A 21,387-nucleotide genomic window follows, 5' to 3' on the forward strand; every position below is an offset into this window, starting at 1 on the left:
TTAGATCATCCGTTAACCACTACAGTTCCACCTCATGCTTGTCACGGTGCTGTGTAAATGTCGTGATCAGCAAAAACTTATAGCTTTTAGTGAGCTTCTTTCTTAATGAATTTATCCAGAAAACATCATCTCTGCTGGTCCTTCTGCTACATTTTCTGAGCATTTAAAATCTTCTTGGAAGAAAAATGACGCTCTTCATGTTGTGTTAGTTAATGCTATCCCTTCGTCTGAGAGAGTAAAAGTGGATTTAATTTTTGCGCTTCTATGCTTCATTGACAAATTTCGAGCTATGGGAGTAAAACATGATACAGCGCGACGTCGGTGGGATTTAATTGTTGAGGATTTCCCCTCAGGAATGACATTTAGTTGTCTGCGGTTATTCGGTTTCCTTGTCGGGCCTTGTGACCAAAACGTAACATGTGTCGTTGGACACTACACATACATTGTGCTGTTCCTCATATACGCGATGTGATCGAAAGTATCCGGACACCTGGCTGAAAATGACTTATAAGTTCGTATCGCCCTCCATCGGTAATGCTGGAATTCAATATGGCATTGACCCACCCTTAGCCTTGATGACAGCTTCCACTCATGCAGGCAAATATTCAATCAGTTGCTGGAAGGTTTCTTGGGGAATGGTAGCCCATTCTTCACGGAGTGCTGCACTGAGGAGAGGTACCGATGTAGGTCAGTGAGGCCTGGCACAAATTCGGCGTTCCAAAACATCCCAAACCTGTTCTATAGGACTCAGGTCAGGATTCTGTGCAGGTCAGTCCATTACAGGGATGTTACTGTCATGCAACCACTCCGCCACAGGCCGTGCATTATGAACAGGTGCTTGATCGTGTTGAAAGATACAATCGCCATCCCCGAATTGTTCTTCAACAGTGGAAAGCAAGAAGGTGCTTAAAATATCAATGTAGGCCTGTGCTGTGATAGTGCCAAGCAAAACAACAACGAGTCCAAGTCCCCTCCATGAAAAACACCACCACACCATAACACCACCACCTCCGAACGCTGGCAGATGACGTCCACCGGGCATTCGCCATACCCACACCCTGCCATCGGATCGCCACATTGTGTACCGTGATTCGTCACTCCACACAACGTTTTCCACTGTTCAATCGTCCAATGTTTACGCTTCGTACACCAAGCGAGGCGTCGTTTCGCATTTACCGACGCGATGTGTGGCTTATGAGCAGCCGCTCGACCATAAAATCCAAGATTTCTCACCTCCCGCCTAACTGTCATATTACTTGCAGTGGATACTGATGCAGTTTGGTATTCCTGTGTGATGGTCTGGACAGAATTTTGCCCATTACACATTACGATCATTTTCAACTGTAGGCGGTATCTGTCAGTCAACAGACGAGGTCAGCCTGTTCGCTTTTGTCCTGTACGTGTCCCTTCACGCTTCCACTTCACTATCACATCGGAAACAGTGGACCCAGGGATGTTTAGGAGCGCGGAAATATAGCGTACAGACGTATGACGCAAGCGGCACCCAATCACCTGACCACGTTCGAAGTCCGTGAGTTCCGCGGAGCGCCCCATTCTTCTCTCTCGCGATATCTAGACTACTGAGGTCGCTGATATGGGGGACCTGGCAGTAGGTGGCAACACAATGTACCTAATATGGAAAACATATGTTTCTGGGGGTGTCCGGATACTTTTGATCACATAGCGTGTCCTCATCGATCTTGTCCCAGCAGTACAATAAATCTGGGATGTTCTATCTAAATTCCAGCCTCTAAAAACGAACACCACTGCTGGCTTTAGAAACGTGTTTCAGTGTCCATTTTGTCTTACTTTATACGATTATGGGATTCATAGTCCTCAAGTGCACCATAAATTGTGGTGACTTTCATCACATTGGCTACATCATAAACTCAGTAGACAAATTCAGGTCTCTCCTTAAATTAGTGTATTGGTCGCTTTCGAACGCTATAGAGGCATAGAACTAATACCAGGAAGTGACCATCCACCAACGATGTATGTCATGCCAGTGAAGAGATTTCCATGTGCCCGTCCGTTGTACAGAATCTACGCAGTAAGACGGATCGACTTCAAGACGTTGCAAAAGATCTGTCATGTTTCGGGCTACTCCTGACCCCTCTGAGAATGAAGATACAATTTTGTTGGTGTACCATTCGTTGCAATGTAACACTGCATAAGAAGAGTGGTTGTAAAAACACGCTAAATGACAGACAAAAGGAACGAGTATTACACCTCGTCAATGACATTCTGTATCAAACTCGACAGCAGAGTGAAGAAATTCCCATTTCAGAGAGTTTCCAAGGCAACATTTGATAGGTTCGTGTTAGGAGATAGTCATCTACTTTGTTTGATATACGAGAATCTTATACATCACTCTGACTTGTATTATAGAAGAATCTTAGAGAAACACGTGGTGCAAATTTTATTTATAAAACATAGTTTGTCTGTTGCATCTGTAATGTAGCGATTTACTGTACTGTATGAATTCACTGAGACATAATTTTCCATAGCACAAGTATATCAGTGACCTGTATAACAGATCGGTTGCAGACTTCCACTTCTATACAGGGTGTCACAAAAAGGTACGGCCAAACTTTCAGGAAACATTCCTCACACCCAAATAAAGAAAAGATTTTATGTTGACATGTGTCCGGAAACGCTTAATTTCCATGTTAGAGCTCATTTTAGTTTCGTCAGTATGTACGGTACTTTCTCGATTCACCGTCAGTTGGCCCAATTGAAGGAACGTAATGTTGACTTCGGTGCTTGTGTTGACATGCGACCCATTGCTCTACAGTACTAGCATCAACAGGTTAGTGTTCATCACGAACGTGGTTTTGCAGTCAGTGCAATGTTTACAGATGCGGAGTTGGCAGATGCCCATTTGATGTATGGATTAGCACTGGGCAATAGCCGTGGGGCGGTACGTTTGTATCGTGACAGATTTGCAGAACGAAGGTGTCCCGACAGGAAGAGGTTCGAAGCAACTCATCGGCGTCTTAGGGAGCACGGAACATTCCAGCCCATGACTCGCGACTGGGGAAGACCTAGAACGACGAGGACACCTGCAATGGACGAGGCAATTCTTCGTGCAGTTGACGATAACCCTAATGTCAGCGTCAGAGAAGTTGCTGCTGTACAAGGTAACGTTGACCACGTCACTGTATGGAGAGTGCTACGGGAGAACCAGTTGTTTCCGTACCATGTAGAGGGTGTGCAGGCACTATCAGCAGCTGATTGGCCTCCACGGGTACACTTCTGCGAATGGTTCATCCAACAATGTTTCAATCCTCATTGCAGTGCAAATGTTCCCCTTACGGATGAGGCTTTATTCCAGCGTGATCAAATTGTAAATTTTCACAATCAACATGTGTGGGCTGACGAGAATCCGCACGCAATTGTGCAATCACGTCATCAACACAGATTTTCTGTGAACGTTTGTGCAGGCATTGTTGGTGATGTCTTGATAGGGCCCCATGTTCTTCCACCTACACTCAATGGAGCACGTTATCATGATTACATACGGGATACTCTACCTGTGCTGCTAGAACATGTGCCTTTACAAGTGCGATACATGTGGTTCATGCACGATGGAGCTCCTGCACATTTCAGTCGAAGTGTTCGTACGCTTCTCAACAACAGATTCGGTGACCGATGGATTGGTAGAAGTGGACCAATTCCATGGCCTCCACGCTCTCCTGACCTCAACCCTCTAGACTTTCATTTGTGGGGGCATTTGAAAGCTCTTGTCTACGCAACCCCGGTACCAAATGTAGAGACACTTCGTGCTCGTATTGTGGACGGCTGTGATACAATACGCCATTCTCCAGGGCTGCATCAGCGCATCAGGGATTCCATGTGACGGAAGGTGGAGGCATGTATCCTCGCTAACGGAGGACATTTTGAACATATCCTGTAACAAAGTGTTTGAAGTCACGCTGGTACGTTCTGTTGCTGTGTGTTTCCGTTCCATGATTAATGTGATTTGAAAAGAAGTAATAATATGAGCTCTAACATGGAAAGTAAGCGTTTCTGGACACATGTCCATATAACATATTTTCTTTCTTTGAATGTGAGGAATGTTTCCTGAAAGTTTGGCCGTACCTTCATGTAACACTCTGTAGATAAATTTATAAAGCTTGGACACATGAAAAGATACACTGTCTTTAAGTATTACAAAAACATTGTTGAGTAAATTAGCGTTCTGTAGGCGTAACAGCTGTTGGAGCGAGAGCGAATCACAGACCAGTCTCGATAGAGATGCGACAGTGATCAATCGGCTAAGGTGAGCAGCTCAACGTCGCAGCTAGTCGTTCGATTTCGATGATGAAATGTTTTAAGAAGTGGAGCTAAGAATTGAATATTATTGGAGGAAAGGTTTTTGGTATTTAATTCTGATGCAGAAACGACTCAGCAACAAAAAGTTATTTCTCACATTGCTTTACGTGTATTTAGCGATTACTGTAGTGTGTTAATTTTCATTGTTTAATGATGTCGAGTATTATGTAATGGAGACGGTTTGTCAGTCGTATGTCTATGGTGTTAATAAATTTCATCCACTGTTAGTTAACAGATCTTGATTTAATAATTTAAAAGTAAAACTGATAGCAGTTTTATACTTCAGTAGTGACTGGTTTCTGTGATAGGGCAAAAAAAAAAAAAAAAAAAAAAAAAAAAAAACGAGTAACTTTATTAAAAGAAGTTCAAACGTTAGATTTGCTACTTTGAGAAAATTAAATAAGTACTGATTGCGTTTTATTTTTCACATGTAATCATCTTCACCCTTTTCTCAAATGCTATAATTTTAAACTACATTTTGAATGCAACGAGTACTAAGAGCATTGTTAGCAAATGGACAGAGGACCTAGCAGATAGCGTGTTGTCTTTCTTGACAAGAGGCTGCACACAGTGCAACACTGTTCACTTTCAGCTTATTGTGTCGCAACAGCCGATACAGGAAAGACCCGAGCGTCCGTTGCAGGTAGCACGTAATAAAGACTTACATTCATAACAAACTTGGATGGAGATTTCCTTGACAGTGAAATAAATTTGACCTGAACACAAAATGGCTCTAAGTACTATGGGACTTGAACATCTGAAATCATCAGTCCCCTAGACTTAGAACTTCTTAAACCTAACTAACCTAAGGACATCACACATATCCATTCACGAGGCTGGATTCGAACTTGCGACCGTAGCAGCAGCGCGGTTCCGGACTGAAGGGCCTAGACCACAGTGGCCGGCCCGCAAAGACACACAGATCCCGAAAATATAAGCAGATGTACCACATATGGTAACAGAGTTAGACATCCCCCATGAGGTTGCTTTGTCATTCACCGCGACCAACGGTCACGAGGCAACTGCCGCCACAATTGCTGGCTTGATGCACGATAATGTCGCCCTCCGCAGACAGCGGTCACTCTCCAAACTGGCGTACAAAGGTTGGGCTGGTTCCTGGGGCACAAAGGCGCCCACTAACGATATTGTCATCCGCCAGGCGTGCTTGCTGACCCAACGAGTTACGACCGTCTCCAGGCTCCGGGATTACAAGAATATTTACTTTGTGAGCTCTGTCGATGAGAAATGCTTCGTCAATCGCGAATTACACTACTGGCCATTAAAATTACTACACCACGAAGATGACGTGCAACAGACGCCAAATTTAACCGACAGGAAGAAGATGCTGTGATATGCAAATGATTAGCTTTTCAGAGCATTCACTCAAGGTTGGCGCCGGTGGCGACACCTACAACGTGCTGACATGAGGAAAGTTTCCAATCGATTTCTCATACACAAACAGCAGTTGACCGGCGAACCATCGGTCGGATTGTAGCCTATCGCGATTGCGGTTTATCGTATCGCGACACTACTGCTCGCTTTGGTCGAGATCCAATGACTGTTAGCAGAATATGGAATCAGTGGGTTCAGAAGGGTAATACGGAACGCCGTGCTGGATCCCAACCGCCTCGTATCACTAGCTGTCGAGATTACAGGCATCTTATCTGCATGGCTGTAACGGATCGTGAAGCCACGTCTCGATCCCTGAGTCAACAGATGGGGACGTTTGCAAGACAACAAACATCTGCACGAACAGTTCGACGACGTTTGCAGCAGCATGGACTATCAGCTCGGAGGCCATGGCTGCGGTTACCCTTGGCGCTGCATCACAGACAGGAGCGCCTGCGATGCTGTATTCAACGACGAACCTGGGTGCACGAATGGTAAAACGTCATTTTTTCGGATAAATCCAGTTCTGTTTACAGCATCATGATGGTCGCATCCGTGTTTGGCGACATTGCGGTGAACGAACATTAGAAGCATGTATTCGTCATCGCCATACTGGCATATCACCCGGTGTGGTGGTATGGGGTGCCACTGGTTACACGTCTCGGTCACCTCTTGTTCGCATTGACGGCACTTTGAACAGTGGACGTGACATTTCATATGTGTTACGAGCCGTGGCTCTACCCTTCATTTGATCCCCGGATAATGCACGACCGCATGTTGCAGGTCATGTACGGGCCTTTCTGGATACAAAAAATATTCGACTGCTGCCCTGAGCAGCACATTCTCCAGATCCCTCACCAAACGAAAACGTCTGGTCAATGGTGGCCGAGCAACTGGCTCGTCACAATACGCCAATCACTATTCTTGATGAACTGTGGTATCGTGTTGAAGCTGCATGGGCAGCTGTACCTGTAAACGCCATCCAAGCTCTGTTTGACTCAATGCCTAGGCGTATCAAGGCTGTCATTACGGCCAGAGGTGGTTGTTCTGGGTACTGATTCCTCAGGATCTATGCACCCAAATTGCGTGAAAATGTAATCACATGTCAGTTCTCAAATGCTTCGAATGGCACTGAGCACTACGCCATTTAACTTCTGAGGCCAACAGTCGTCTAGAACTTGGCGACCGTAGCGGTCACTCGGTTCCAGACTGTAGCGCCTAGAACCGCACGGCCACTCCGGCCGGCCATGTCAGTTCTAGCATAATATATTTGTCCAATGAATACCCGTTTATCATCTACATTTCTTCTTGGTGTAGCAATTTTAATGGCCAGTAGTGTAATTTACCGATCTCGAAACCGATATCAGAAGCAATATCAGTGTTTACACTCCCAAAAAATTACGATGTGTGTTAAACTTCTGTGCTGTAATCAATGAGTGCCATATGAAAATTTCTAGAATTTCATGTATTTCCACATGGTTTACCGGAATATCATACCATTTACGAGACTGTTCTTGATATCAACCATATAACAATATGCTACCGATCGTCTGCACACTATAATTCGGAAGATGGAGAGTGGCAATTATATCTATATAGACCTGAAGCCTTAGCGACGTCATCATGTGGGAGATGCTGCAAACCATTGAGTTAATAGGAACTTATCTCTCCTACGAAGATTTTTTCATGAAAACTAGAAAATGCTGGAAACTTGTAGTTCCACAAGTATTTTTAATGATATAACATACTCAATATAATCTTTATACCTTATAAAGTCAGCTAAGGTTTTAATACTCACAATCGCACGTGTTTCTCATGTCTAGAGAAACAGGAAATGTCACTTCAACCGGTGTTTCACCATGTCGATGCAAACAAAATATCACCATCTACGTTCTCCCAACCAACTAAAGGCGGAAAATCAGAACGGCAGTGTACCTCACAGTCGAACGAGAGGCTTCTGGAACACACGGACCTGCCTGACCGACGCCACAGAGAGAGAGAGACTTGTAACGGCTTGTCTCAAATAGGTAGTCGTAAGCAAAGCTACCTTCGTTCCGTACCTATATGACATTCGACAATGAGCGAAGTATCGGAAGTATCTCAACATGACGACTGTGACTCTAGAAATATCAATTTCCTACATAAATCTGTATCCTCCTTACGACTGCACATAATTTTCCAAGTTAAATCTTTCATACCCTTGCGGCTTGTTCACAATTTTCAATGTAGAAATTGCGGAATCTATACCTCCCTTATTCCGAACATAATGTGTTCACTTATCAAATGGTTCAAATGGCTCTGAGCACTATGGGACTTAACATCTATGGTCATCAGTCCCCTAGAACTTAGAACTACTTAAACCTAACTAACCGAAGGACAACACACAACACCCAGTCATCACGAGGCAGAGAAAATCCCTGACCCCGCCGGGAATCGAACCCGGGAACCCGGGTGCGGGAAGCGAGAACGCTACCGCACGACCACGAGGTGCGGACTGTTGTTCACTTATCACCCACATTATTTTCTTCACACATGTCGGAACGCTGACCACAGTAACTTTACACTGCAACACATACACCTTTGAGACAAACAGTACAATTATCGTTTGTACGTATATAACGTCGAAAAAACTGTGTTATCCACATTAACACCAGCTAGGTGTCTCGATTCTCTTTAGGTCTAGGAAATTGACATTTAGCTCTTCTAACCAATCAGATTCGATAACAGACTGCACATTTTTAGTCAGCACTTCTGGAAGATACTACATCCTGCCAGGACTCTGTCAAGCAAGAGTTGTAAAGGACAAGCGTCTGGCAGTATGTGGTAATGAACAGCGCTCCCACATACTAAAGGGCTGGAAAGACATCGCCAATATGGGTTGGTGTAATGTAATAAGTATCGCAGTTAATAGTGCTACGACGTAGAACACACGAGGATCTGATTTGAGGAACCGATGAAAGGACGTTCTGAATATCTATGGTGTTACAGCTGTAATTGCCCGCCTCTTTGTTCCCTATAGCAGATCCAGATGAACCTTTGCATTGGTAGATTGTGCAGGTGTTTACTAAATGAATGTATCACCCATTACGATCGGATATAGTCATCAATGCATTGAAATTTCAATTCCCCACATCAAACATATTTTCCCCATATACGTAATTTTTTACAGGAGTAGTTCTCTAATCGCTTCCCGCACACATCTTTTGACGTGATGGAACACTGACTACAGTAACTTTCTATATACTGATATGAATACGGTATCTGTTCTTTCGGACATATCCGAAAGAACAGAATCCATATCGATATAAGTATATAGTTCTAGTAATACCGGCCATGACCGTCCTCTTCTGTGCAGCTGCACACATACTACCCGAAGTCTTACGGGACTTGGTAAGTATGTCTTCCACGAGTAACCTAACTAACCTAAGAACATCACACACGTCCATGCCCGAGGCAGGATTCGAACTTGCGACCGTAGCAGCAGCGCGGTTCCGGACTAAAGGGCCTAGAACCGCTCGGGCGCAGCGTCCGGCGGACCTGAACACATTATCTACACGTAACGTATAGCCACTGTTAGTGAGCTCTTCCGCAACAAGGTTTCACTTCATATTGTCAATGTTCTAAGTTCCAACCCAGAAACAGAACAGTTTGATGACTGGAGACGTAGGGAGAGGTCCAACAATTGCCATTCTACCTTTTCTCAAATGATGCACGGCGTCAAATGTAGCGACGGAGCCTTGAGGAAAGTAACCTGCAGTGTGTGCAGGTTGCAGTTCAGGCCGAAGGTGCTTCTTTGATGTTCTGGTGGTGTTTTAGTTGCCATGACTGGATTGGGTGGGGTGAACCCATAGCTGGTAGGATTGGCAAATGTCGGGATGGGGATCATGTTCCGGGAGTAGGATATAGTTGAAATTTCTTTGGGAGAGTATGTAGTGGGTTTGTAGATGGAGGGCTGATGATATGCGTTGGTAAAAGCGTGGCAGCATAGGAGAATTGGAAAGTAGAGGGGAGACGATAGAATTATTGAAGTTGAGTTTGGTGCAGATTATTTGGAGGTGTTCAATGCGCATGGGGACAGGCGGAAATTTGATGAGTTGGTAAAGGATCCTTTTGGGGGAAGGTGGATGAATTCGGAAAGCGAGACAGAGGGAGTGGTTCTCCAGGATTAGGAGACACTAATAGAAATTTATTGGGGCAGAGATACGTGCAACATTCATTTAACAAAGAATAGGACACATCAAGGATTTATAGATGTGGAGGACTGTGGAGTGGTATAACCCCCAAGTTAGGCCACTTGGTAGTTTTCGTCTATTGTGGGCTTTCTGTTGGATGATTAATAGATGAGTTTCCATGTTAGTTACCAATCGATTGTTATTCCAAGATCTTAGTGTATTAATTAGCTGGATACGTTGGTCTCAAATGGTAAGATAGAAGTCATGGAGATGGAAAGTGTATATTGTGTGTTCTATAATTATTGCCTGTGTTTTGTTAAGGTTGATCTTCAGGAGCCATTCGCTGCAGTCATGGACTGTGCGGCTGGTCCCGGCGGAGGTTCGAGTCCTCCCTCGGGTATGGGTGTGTGTGTGTTGGTCCTTAGGTTAATTTAAGTAGTGTGTAAGCTTAGGGACTGATGACCTTAGCAGTTAAGTCCCATATGATTTCACACACTTTCTTTTTCAGGAGCCATTAGTTATACCAGGAAGTAACTGACTGAGATGGATTTGAAGCAGTCGTTGGGATTTCTGGAGTGTACGATAGAGAGTGAGGAATGCAGTGTCATCAGCATACTGAAGGAGATGGACTAGTGAATGTAGCTAGGATAAACTGGCCATGTAGAGGAGATAGAGGAGAGGAGAGAGGACAGATCTTTGAGACATGCCTGCTATAGGAGAAAAGATAGGAGAGTTGTTGCTAATGGTGACAAAGGGAGGGAAATTGGAGAAGAAGTGTGCAATAAGGTGAACATAATTAATTGTAACTGCATAAGTCTGGAATTTGAAAAGGAGACTGAAATGCCATGCACGGTTGAAAGCTTTCTCTAGGTCGATGGAGACAAAAATAGCGGATTTACAGGTGTTGAGCTGGTGGGAGTGGAGACGCGTAATGTGCAGGAGCTGGTTATCAGAAGAGATGGTGGGACGGAAGCCATACTTGTTAATGGGGAGGAGGTAGTGTTGGTTCAGGTGTTGATGGATACGTCGGCAGACGACTGATTCGTCCTCACTGAACACTGAGACGTGGTAGATGGGAAGGCAGGAGGAGGCATCAGTAGGCGTTTCTGTCGTTTAAGGAAAAGTAGGATCTTGGAGGTTTTCCACAAGTCAGGTTAGTAACCTGTGAAGACGATAGTGGTCTAAAGAGTTTCAAAGGATGGGAAAGGACACCGAGCATTCCTTTAAGTGTTAATATATGATGCAGTCGTGACCAGTGGACGTGTTGTGTTTGCTGTGAAGTACTTGTTTTGTGTCATGTGCAGTGATTGGTGTCCAAGTACTGGAAACTAGGAGCGTGGGGTGAGGCACCAGTGTTAGTACTGATGTCGAAAGAGGTACAGAGATGCTGGATTGGCGGCTGTGGGAGGGACACAGGACAGCTCTTGATTGCATAGAGATGCTGAAACAATCAGTAAATGTTTCATTTTTCTTTATCTCAGGTGGTACAGGTGTCTGTCGTCCCGCTCACGTCGAATCCTGCTCAATCGGCTGTTTGGTGGCTCTGCTTCGCTGAGGATGCAGCGTTGTTGCCTGAGAATCACTGCCGACGGTCATTGGGAGACACGCTACTGCTGCAACGAACTTTTCGATAATTGTCACGTGCCGGCCTCCAGTGACAAGTTGCACTTGGGCCACATCGACACACTCCTGTGACGGCAGACGGCAGATGCTGATGGGTGGATGTCCCCTGTAACAGATGGGCTGCGACCCTCCTGCCTCCAGGGAGGAGTTGACCATATTGCTGTAAGACCTGGCTTGGCCTACTGAGTCTCTTGCGAGCTTAGAGGGTCAAACTGTGACCCCACCACAGACTGGAACTGTGTTCTGAAGCTTCATGTGACCACGTTTGTAGCGCAGCACCGTTGTCCAAGAGAGGTGTGACGCTACCATTACTTGACTACCCCTTATTTATCTTTGCCAGTGCGTATACATTTTATGAACGTGCCTCTCCAAGTCATGTACTGGCACACATTAGGTTAGCGCCAGCATTTAGGGAGTTCCTGCTGTGTCTCTATATTTGCCATTGGGGAATGAGTGTAGCCTGGTCACAAAGCATTAGGAAGGAGCGTTACAGACGACGTAATTCTCGGAGAAGGGTATGGCTTGTGGGAGAGTAGAGCAATGAAGATATATGGTCTTGTTAAGAATTTGGAGGGACAATGTGCCCAACTGCGTCTGGTGTGGAGAGGCTATGACATGAGAGATATTTCTGGGTTGCTAGACAGTTAGGATGTGGCTTCCAGTCTGGGTATCCATGGACGCCTGATAGGCATTCCAGTTGGCATGGGAGTAGTCATAGATAAATTTTGAATGGATAGTGGGATGGGGTACATGAGCATGAGGTTGTGTTTAGGAGATGGTGAGAACAGGTAAGTGCCCACTTCCAATTGCATTGAGAACTTGTGCAGTGAGATGTGCAAGAAAGTTGGGAGGTGTGAGGCCAACATCTGGGATGGGATTCCCTTCAGGACAGGTGTGCTGTGGGATGGGGACAACGTCACCTTGGAGGGAGTCTGTATACTGATACCACTGTAGGAGTTCTGCAGGAAATCTACTATGGATGTTGAGATCAGTGACAACAAAATAGGTGGAAAAGGTTAAGGTCGATGTGGGTTAAGAAATCATAGGGTATGGGATTATTATGTCGAATGTGGAGAGTAGCACAGGTAATAGATTTTTGAAGAAGAGGTTAAGGATAAGGTGTTCAATGGTATTATTGAGTAATAGTTGTGGCCAAGAAGGTAATTTTTATGGTGGTTGCTTGCAACGCTACCTCTGGCAAGGGGAAAGTGATTATTTATATGGTGGTGGATATAGGGAGAAATTTGGATGGTGTAATATGGTTGGAAGAATGTTCTATTGATGTTGAAGGTATCAACATTGTGGCCCGCATCTCGTGGTCGTGCGGTAGCGTTCTCGCTTCCCACGCCCGGGTTCCCGGGTTCGATTCCCGGCGGGGTCAGGGATTTTCTCTGCCTCGTGATGGCTGGGTGTTGTGTGCTGTCCTTAGGTTAGTTAGGTTTAAGTAGTTCTAAGTTCTAGGGGACTGATGACCATAGATGTTAAGTCCCATAGTGCTCAGAGCCATTTGAACCAATCAACATTGTGCTGGAGTATGGTATGTATGAAAAGAGGTTTGTTCATGGGTAGGTAGCAGATGTTGTGATATAGGATGACACACTGTGACAGGAGCTTACAGAGTGGCATGTGTGGATCAGGGAGTGGAGAGTTCAAAATGAGGGCATCGAGATGCATGAAAACATAGTGGACTTGGTTTCAGGAGTAGGTGGCCTGGATACTGAGGTGGGAAACAGAGTAAGCGACACCCGAAATTTGTTGTACGGTATGTGGTCACTGGTAGGAATGGATATTTTCGAGGACATTGGTGAGGAATTTGATAATGTCTTTGGCAATTGGAGATGGGCAGAGTGAGTTATTGTGAAAGACAGGATGGACAGGTACTGTTAATTCTGGTTTGACAGTTGGTAGTTTAGCCTTGCACTTGGAGTAGATGGGTGGGCATCATTGCAGGTGTTACAGGTGGAAGGGGAGGCGAGGTTGAAACATTGTCTGAAGAAGAATGAGTCTTTACATTGAGGACAGATGGGAGGATGTTTACTTTTCAGATAGTGGTGGTCATTGTAGACAGGCCATTTTTGGCAACAGCATGACTGGGTGTGGTGGGGGGGGGAGATTAGGAGGATTCAACTTTATAGCGTAAATCAGGGCTCCCTCTGTGAGGTCGCGATTGGTGGAGGTGACACTCTGTGAAGACTCGCATGGGGTAGATGGGACCTAAGTCATTGCAGATATGGCAGACTTTGTGGATGTCTAATGTAGAATTGAATTTGAGTTCAGAAAACACTCCCCCTAACTCTATTCGACCACAGTACTCAATAGCTGTCGATAAATGTGCAGTGCATTTATGTATATCCCATTTTGACTCCACTCTTGATGGTTCTGGTACATAACATTATGTGTTTTAGGCTTTCTGTGAAATAAGTATTAATCTCGTTGCCAGTGTTGATATCTCCTCTGCTGAGATCTCAGGGCAGTCTTCGTCATGACATCAGTGAAGGTGGGGGACGACGAGGAGGCTGGGATTGCTTGTGTGTGGAGGTCGCGCTCAAGGGAGTGAGGAAAGTATGAGCGCCAAAAGTAAAATGTGGAATTTTGAGGAGGAGATCCAAGTGGAGGTTGCGATTCGTCAGTTTGATGCCGACAGAATCTTTGTGGTGGATGATTTGGGTGGTGTGAATGTGGAAGATGTATTTTCGTATATCTGGAATGAGGAATTTGGCATTTAGGAATCTGGGGTTAGGTTGGAGAGAAGGAAATTGAAAAAGGCCTGGGGTGAAGGTGCAGGAAGGGGGGGGGGGGTGGGGGAGGTGATTGTCTGTGGGTTCGGTAGGATTGTCAGTTTGTGGTTTTTATGGTTATGGTGCTAGTAGTGGGACCTATGTTAGGACGTTCTTGTGGCCTTTTGGTGATTGTGAAATGTGGTGCGGTTGGTGAATTGGAGTAGGTGGGATGTGGTGTGCTGCAGGTCCTTGCAGTAGAGTTCTGTATGTACAGTCATATTTTGATTGCAACATGGTTTCAGGCAAGTTGTTATTCTGGGTGGAGTGGCAGGTGATGCGCTATAGATAAAGAACGTGGTAGCAGATGTGAAAGAGGTCGTGGGAAGAGCAAGGTAGGCAATGGCAGCGACTTCAGATTGGGACGATACAACTAGATGGAGGGGGGGGGGGGGGGGGGGTGCATATGGGATGATGGCTCAGAGGATCTGCTCCACGTACTGACAGTGGAAGCAGAGGAGGGGTGGTGTAAATGACGGAGGTCGCTGAGGTCTCCATTGTAGGTCAAAGGAAACAGGGAACAGAAGGTCGATGATAATTATCGGCGGCGGAGCGTCACCGGTGTGGCGGGGGATGACGACAGTGACGTCCGGTGTGATGTGATGACAGCATATGAGGATGGCGGTTGCAGCAGTAGCGATGAAGACGGAGGAGGCGGTGGCGAGTATATTGTGACGGTGGCGGTAGCGGCGACAGCTTCGGAGAAGAAGGAGGCAGAGAGACGGCTGCTGCAGCAGCTAAGACGATGGGTAGACGGGTGGAAATGACCGTTATGGCGACAAGAAAACGGTGAATGCAAGGAGATGACGCGCATACACACAGAAGAAAATCTCGACAACACAAGCAAACTACGCAGGTCAACAGACATGGATTCAAAGCGTAAGGGAGTGGGCCCTACCAGTTTATGCACAACTAGATTAGCAACTGTTGTGTACATAGTTCCGCGTAATCAGCGCGTACACAACTTTCCCACTACAGCGCGCCCCGCTAAGCACAACAGCGCATGCGCAGCGCTCGTCCGTCTCCGCACTACGAGATGGCGCTGCCACAGAGACGGACCAAATTCTGCTTCCGCCGATCCGCGTATTAATATGTAACGCAGCCAATGAGATTGCTGCTAATGTAGAACCTTCTCTCCTCGCGGATCACACTCGCGCAGTGATACATGAACGCGCAAGGTATTATAACGAGTGTACAGACCTCCGATTAGTCAGTCCGCATTTGTCTGCACCAGTCATACCAGTCTGCATTTGTCTGCAACAGACTGTATTAGTTCTACATTTGTCTGTACCAGTCTATAGTCAAGTTTCAGTCTGCGCCCAATAAGATTCCCATATTCCTGTACATATTCATGAAGATAAATATATAGACACTTTTGTCAAGTATCAGAGATATATTTGAGAATAAGGTTAACGTACCTATACCAAAGGAACTTCAGATTGTCTATTGTAAATAGCATCCAGAACCAAGTTAAGTAATTTTATGCTTGTTATTATTTTAATAAATGTGTGTGAAAATTAATCAAGTTCTGTTTATAGTTGATCACTGTCAATCTGCTACTCTAAGCGTGCAAGTGGCATTTCTATCGTCTGACCTAACGGCAGAAGATAAACACGCCACGATAAGACCACGAGACATGCTGCTGACACTCGCCTACTTCGTTAGAGCGACAAGTCAAATAATCTGATGGTGTGTGTACTGAAGGTCTTACAGTATGCACACCACAGCAAGAAACGAAAACTAGAAGCAGAGGCTTCTAGTTGGTTGGTGCCGATGCATAAATTCAAAGAAATACTCTGTTTACGCAAGTGTGCAAAACTCATATTACTGTGCTTACACGTTGTGTAATAAAATGTGATTTTGTAATGCAGCAACTATTTTTAATACACAAGCACAGTTACCTAAAGGATATTTCTTTGAAGTTACGTGAACCGACGTGCAGCAGCGACGTCCAGCGTGCCGGAGTGCACAGTAATATTTCTCATGTCTTCAAATTGTTAACATATATGGCGTAATAGCACCCATGGTACTACAAAAAAAAAAAATGTTATGACGAAGCTTGTGTGGGTGATTAATGGGATTGTAGCATCTATACACGCAGTGACACGGATCATGGTATGTACTGCATTCATTCACGTAGGGAAATGCTGTCATCTTTGCTAATAATGATTTCTCACTGCGTATTTTATTGAATTTGGAATCATTGTAGATCAAGCTCACTTTGTAATTTTTTTAGGTCTGAAGACTGGATTTAAAACAAATATTTCCTGGATCGCTGTGAAGACTTATTGCGAATATGGTGCAACTCGTGAAAAATTGCTCTAGTTTTCCTGTTCTGACTGCGATGGAGGCTCAGGCCAGGGCCCAAAACATCGCTTGTTGTTGTGTACTGGCTCAGCATGCCAGTGACTCCGCAATCACGACCCGTCCACTGGGGTAATTGCCTGCGTTCGAGACGTTTCGGCAGCGCTTGCCAAGCCTCGTACGTGACATTCACAGCAACAAGGTCTCCCTTTTTATGTATAAAAGGTAGCTGTCTGAGCAGCTTGATGATGGGGACAGCTGGACTTTGAATCGGCGTCCGCTTTGTGTAGGCATGTGTCCCAAGGCCGCCGATGTTCCTCCGCCATCGTGAGAGCACCGCCAGTCAGGTGTCCCGGCCTCAAACCTTTGCTGTGTTCAATTGTCTAGTCACCACTCTCCAGCCAGCGTTACGAGTTTCGACCCTGTGTAGTGCCACCAACCAACATTAGGGTGAAGACGGCTCGCTCTGCTTGTAGTTATGAGAGCTGAGGCACCATTGCCTGACACAGGCTTGCGAGGCAGACGGGAATGTGCAACTAAACAAGACGCAGAGCCGTGTATGCGAGATGCGCTGACACCTGCCATTTGCACCGCCTGACGCCCGCCTCCCTCTTTCGCTGATTTTCTACGCCTGTGTAACAAGAAAGTCGTAATCTGCACCATTTGACGCCTGCTGCCTGAACATGCCGCACACCTACTCCACCTCCACCAAAGAAATCACGCCCGCACCCTTTTACACGCCTTTTAGGTAGTGTCAGAACAGCTATTGGAGGCTGAATGGCTGGGCGACTCAGGTCAGTGGTGGCAACGGCAATGCAGCACCGCCATTCAACGGAAAGGTACAAGAAATTTCTGGCTATAATATTTTTTATTTGAAACAGTGCGAGTGTTTCTCGTTTTGTTGTTTCCTTTTTGTGGGGTATGTTGTCCGCTTCTGGTAGTAACACATGAGCGCTATGGCAGTGAGTGAAAAAGTGTCAGCCTAGGAAGTAACTCAGAACTGGCAGGCTGTGACAGTTAAAGTGCAAGCTGATAATGCAGAGTTACATTGGGAGCTGTTAAGGCTAAGGGAGGAAACAAGAGAACAGTCAATTCATAACATGTTCCTGCCTGTTCTAGTGCCAGTTCCATCTCTTCAGTAAGTCCAATTTTAGGTAAACCTGGAGAATATTTTGAGTTTTTGGTGAATTTACATCCAACTGTAATAGCTAGGGAATTTGAATGACGAGCATTTCTTAAATATGCCTTGGTTGACGTTCAGTTATCGTCGTTTCTTGCAGGACTTGAGGCAAGGGCTGATGGGAGCATTATAGAAAGAACACTGGAAAAAAAATGCGACGCACCAAGAACGAATTATTCCTATGAAAAGGAAATCGGTAGATGTGATATACATGTAGAGACAAATAAATGATTACAATTTCAGAAAAAAGTGGATAGCTTATTCAAGAGAAAAAGCTTCACAAATTGAGCAAGACAATAACGCTTTGGTCCACCTCTGGCCTTCATGCAAGCTGTTATTCGCCAGGCATTGATTGACAGAGTCGTTCGATGTCGTCCTGGAGGATATTGTGCCGAATTTTATCCAACTGGCGCGTTAGATCTTCCAAGATCCTGACATGTTTGGAGGGCTTTATCGATAATGGTCCAAACATTCTCAATTGCTGAGAGATCCGGTGACTCTGTTGGCGAAGGTAGGGTGTGACAGGCACGAGGACAAGCGGTAGAAACTCTAGCCGTGTGAGGGCGGGTGTTATCTTGCTGAAATGTAAGCCCCAGATGGCTAGAATTTCGCAAAACTTTAAACAACAAAAAATATCGAGTAAACATGGGATCTAAACTGCGTTCCTTGAGAGGTATGAGCACTTCGCCATCTTAGACACTGTGAAGAAAATCTCTTGTACTGCTTTTCATATTTTGGAAGAAGGTAGTACGGACCAAAACACTAAAAAATTGTCTAGAAACAGGAGCTATAAAATGCGTACCTTAAGAGCTGTGAGCAGTTGTTTAGTAGAAGAGATGTTTCACAGTAGTGAAGATGAGAAACTTTTCGTAGTCTTAAGGTATGCACTTTAGAACCAATTTGAATCAGACTTGTTTGCTTTGAATGACTGTCCCTGTCATATCCCTGAATATTTATCATTCCCCCTGGGACACCCTGTGGATGCGGTCAGCTTGCCCACATTCAGTGTATGACTCCCTAGTGTAATAAATGTAAACGAGTTGGACACTCTATGTCGGAGCACCAACGTAGATTTTCGAAAGCAAAACGGAGATGGTCACACGGTAGAGGTTGCACCTCAAAGTTGAATAAAAGAGAGAAGGATACGACCACTGTGTGGCGTTCTCGGTGAATGTAACCGTGACACGCATGTACAAAATCAATGATAGATTATTGCTTAACCATGTATAAAGAAGGAAGTCTGCACGAATTTTTAACAGATGTTGGGTCGCAGGTGGTCGCACCAAGTCTGGGCGTCTGGTACGACTAGCCATCACCACCGCTGATCTACCATCCACTTAACGCGACACGTACATTACCATCACAGTCTAAAATAGCCAGCAGGAGAGTGAAATGAAATGTCGTGTGGCTAGGGCCTACCGTCGGGTAGGTCGGTCGTCGGGTGCAAATGTCTTGAGTTGACGCCAGTTCGGCGACTTGCGCGTCGATGGGGATGAGATGACAATTAGGATAACACAACGCCCAGTACCTGGCAGGGAAAATCTCCGAGCCAGCAGGGAACCGAAACCGGGCCGCTTGGCATGACAGTCCGTCGCCCTGAGCACTCAGCTATCGGGGCGGACAACAGAAGAATGTAATTACGTGACGGTAGTCTTATTTTCTCTTGGCAGGTAACAGAAGCGCAAGATAAACCAATACACTTACTGTAAATGCTTTACTCAATATTCAATTTGACTATTAAAGAATTCACGAATTGCTAAACCCTATAGCTACCTAGACATAAAAAGAGAAATGTTCCCTGGAAGAGAGGCAGCGAAGAAAAAAATGGGCAAACTTACAGCTACAACGTAAGCTTTACATTCTTCTCACTAATATTCCTACATACGCTGCAGAAACGTACAAACGTTCCTATTTTCCGTGGTTTACCGCTATTTGCACACTTTACTCCAAACACTCTTGCGTCAACTTATAATCTAGCGTGGCCAAAGATTCACCTTTACCCGCTGACATTATATTCTGCTCTCTTCGTCCTATGACACCATACTCCTGGCCTTTCTCCTATCATCTCGTTCACTCTTTCATTATAATCTTACCGCCCCTGGTACTCAGGGATCCATCCACACTCGTACACCTTCTGTCTCGCCGCGCGGGATTAGCAGCCGAGCGGTCTAAAGCGCTGCAGTCAAGGACTGTGAGGCTGGTCCAGGCGGAGGTTCGAGTCCTCCCTCGGGCATGGGTGTGTGTGTTTGTCGTTAGGATAATGTAGGTTAAATATTGTGTAAGCTTAGGGACTGATGACCTTAGCAGTTAAGTCCCATACGATTTCACACACATTTTTGAACCGCCTGTCTCTCTTGACTGTTTACATCCTGTAATGTGAGTATGCTTGCTACACACCCTTGCGATGTCCTCCTTCCCGTTCTGTACCATGTTTTTAGAGGGCCATCTTTGTTATTTCCACGCTCAGCTAACACAACGGGCGTTCTCGTTTCACTCACATCCATCCGGTAACGTAATCGCATTCGTCCCGTTAGTGTTCTCTGCGTTGATAACGCATCCTGACCCCACTGTCATTGCTCTTCACGCCAGTAACTCTTGAGTGATGCATCCGCACCCAGCCTCGGAGATAACGTCACTTCCACGATCACGAATCCATCCTCGATGAATTCATCTCCGCCTTCTGGCAAACAAGACTCTATCTGTGCACTCGCCCCAACACGCTCTAACCCTGCGCCTTCGTTAACATTCTCATTAGTGCCCTCCTGACTGGCCAAACAGCAGGCTATCCTATTCTTGACTCACAACGGCCTGGCCAGTTTTGCCTGGTGATAATCCCTGAGGCACCACAGAGCGCCTGTAACACATGCTACAATCTTCCTAAAGAAATTTACTACTATCATTTACCATTTATTAATTAACTTAAACCACTCGCGAGTCCTCCATTCCCTCCCCGTCTCCGGTGGCTTTCGTCAGTAACCAAGAGACCCTACTACTTTTGGAGCATATTTAGAGAGGAACAATCTCTGCAGGCTTGAAAAAGTTGACCATATCTTCTACAGGCCATGTAAAGGCTTGGCGTGGACTATCAACAGTCGCACAATATCCGGTCAGGTTGCACTGTGTGTACCTAATGGGAGACAGCTCGCCAGCCGTTTGTCTCGTATCTCCTCCTTGTAAACCTCGGCTAATCTTCCGTCCACTAATCCGCGCTTCACCTCTGCGCGCTGAGACATATTACTACAACAAATTCTCAATTAGAGGTCTTTTCGATCTGTCCTGATCCCTAGTGGGTATTTAATAGTTGTTAAGTACAAATGAACAAGATTCATGTCACAGCTGTTGTGTCTTGACGCACGTCCTAAATTCCATCTGCTCCCAAACACATACACGTAAGTGAAACTCATGCAAATATTTATTCACAACACTGCGTCAAATATGAACAGAACAACAAGTAGACAAGACACAGAAAAACATGAAACAAGAAATAAAATGTCGAGAAGAGACATATGAACTAAGTAAAAGCGCCACCCAACTACAATTGCTCCACCGCCGCTACGAAATTGTTTATTAGCAAACTCAAAACTTTCGTTTTACTTTTGAGCACACT

The sequence above is a fragment of the Schistocerca americana genome, chromosome 2, assembly GCF_021461395.2.
Source record: "Schistocerca americana isolate TAMUIC-IGC-003095 chromosome 2, iqSchAmer2.1, whole genome shotgun sequence".
In the NCBI taxonomy this organism is placed as follows: Eukaryota; Metazoa; Arthropoda; class Insecta; order Orthoptera; family Acrididae; genus Schistocerca; species Schistocerca americana.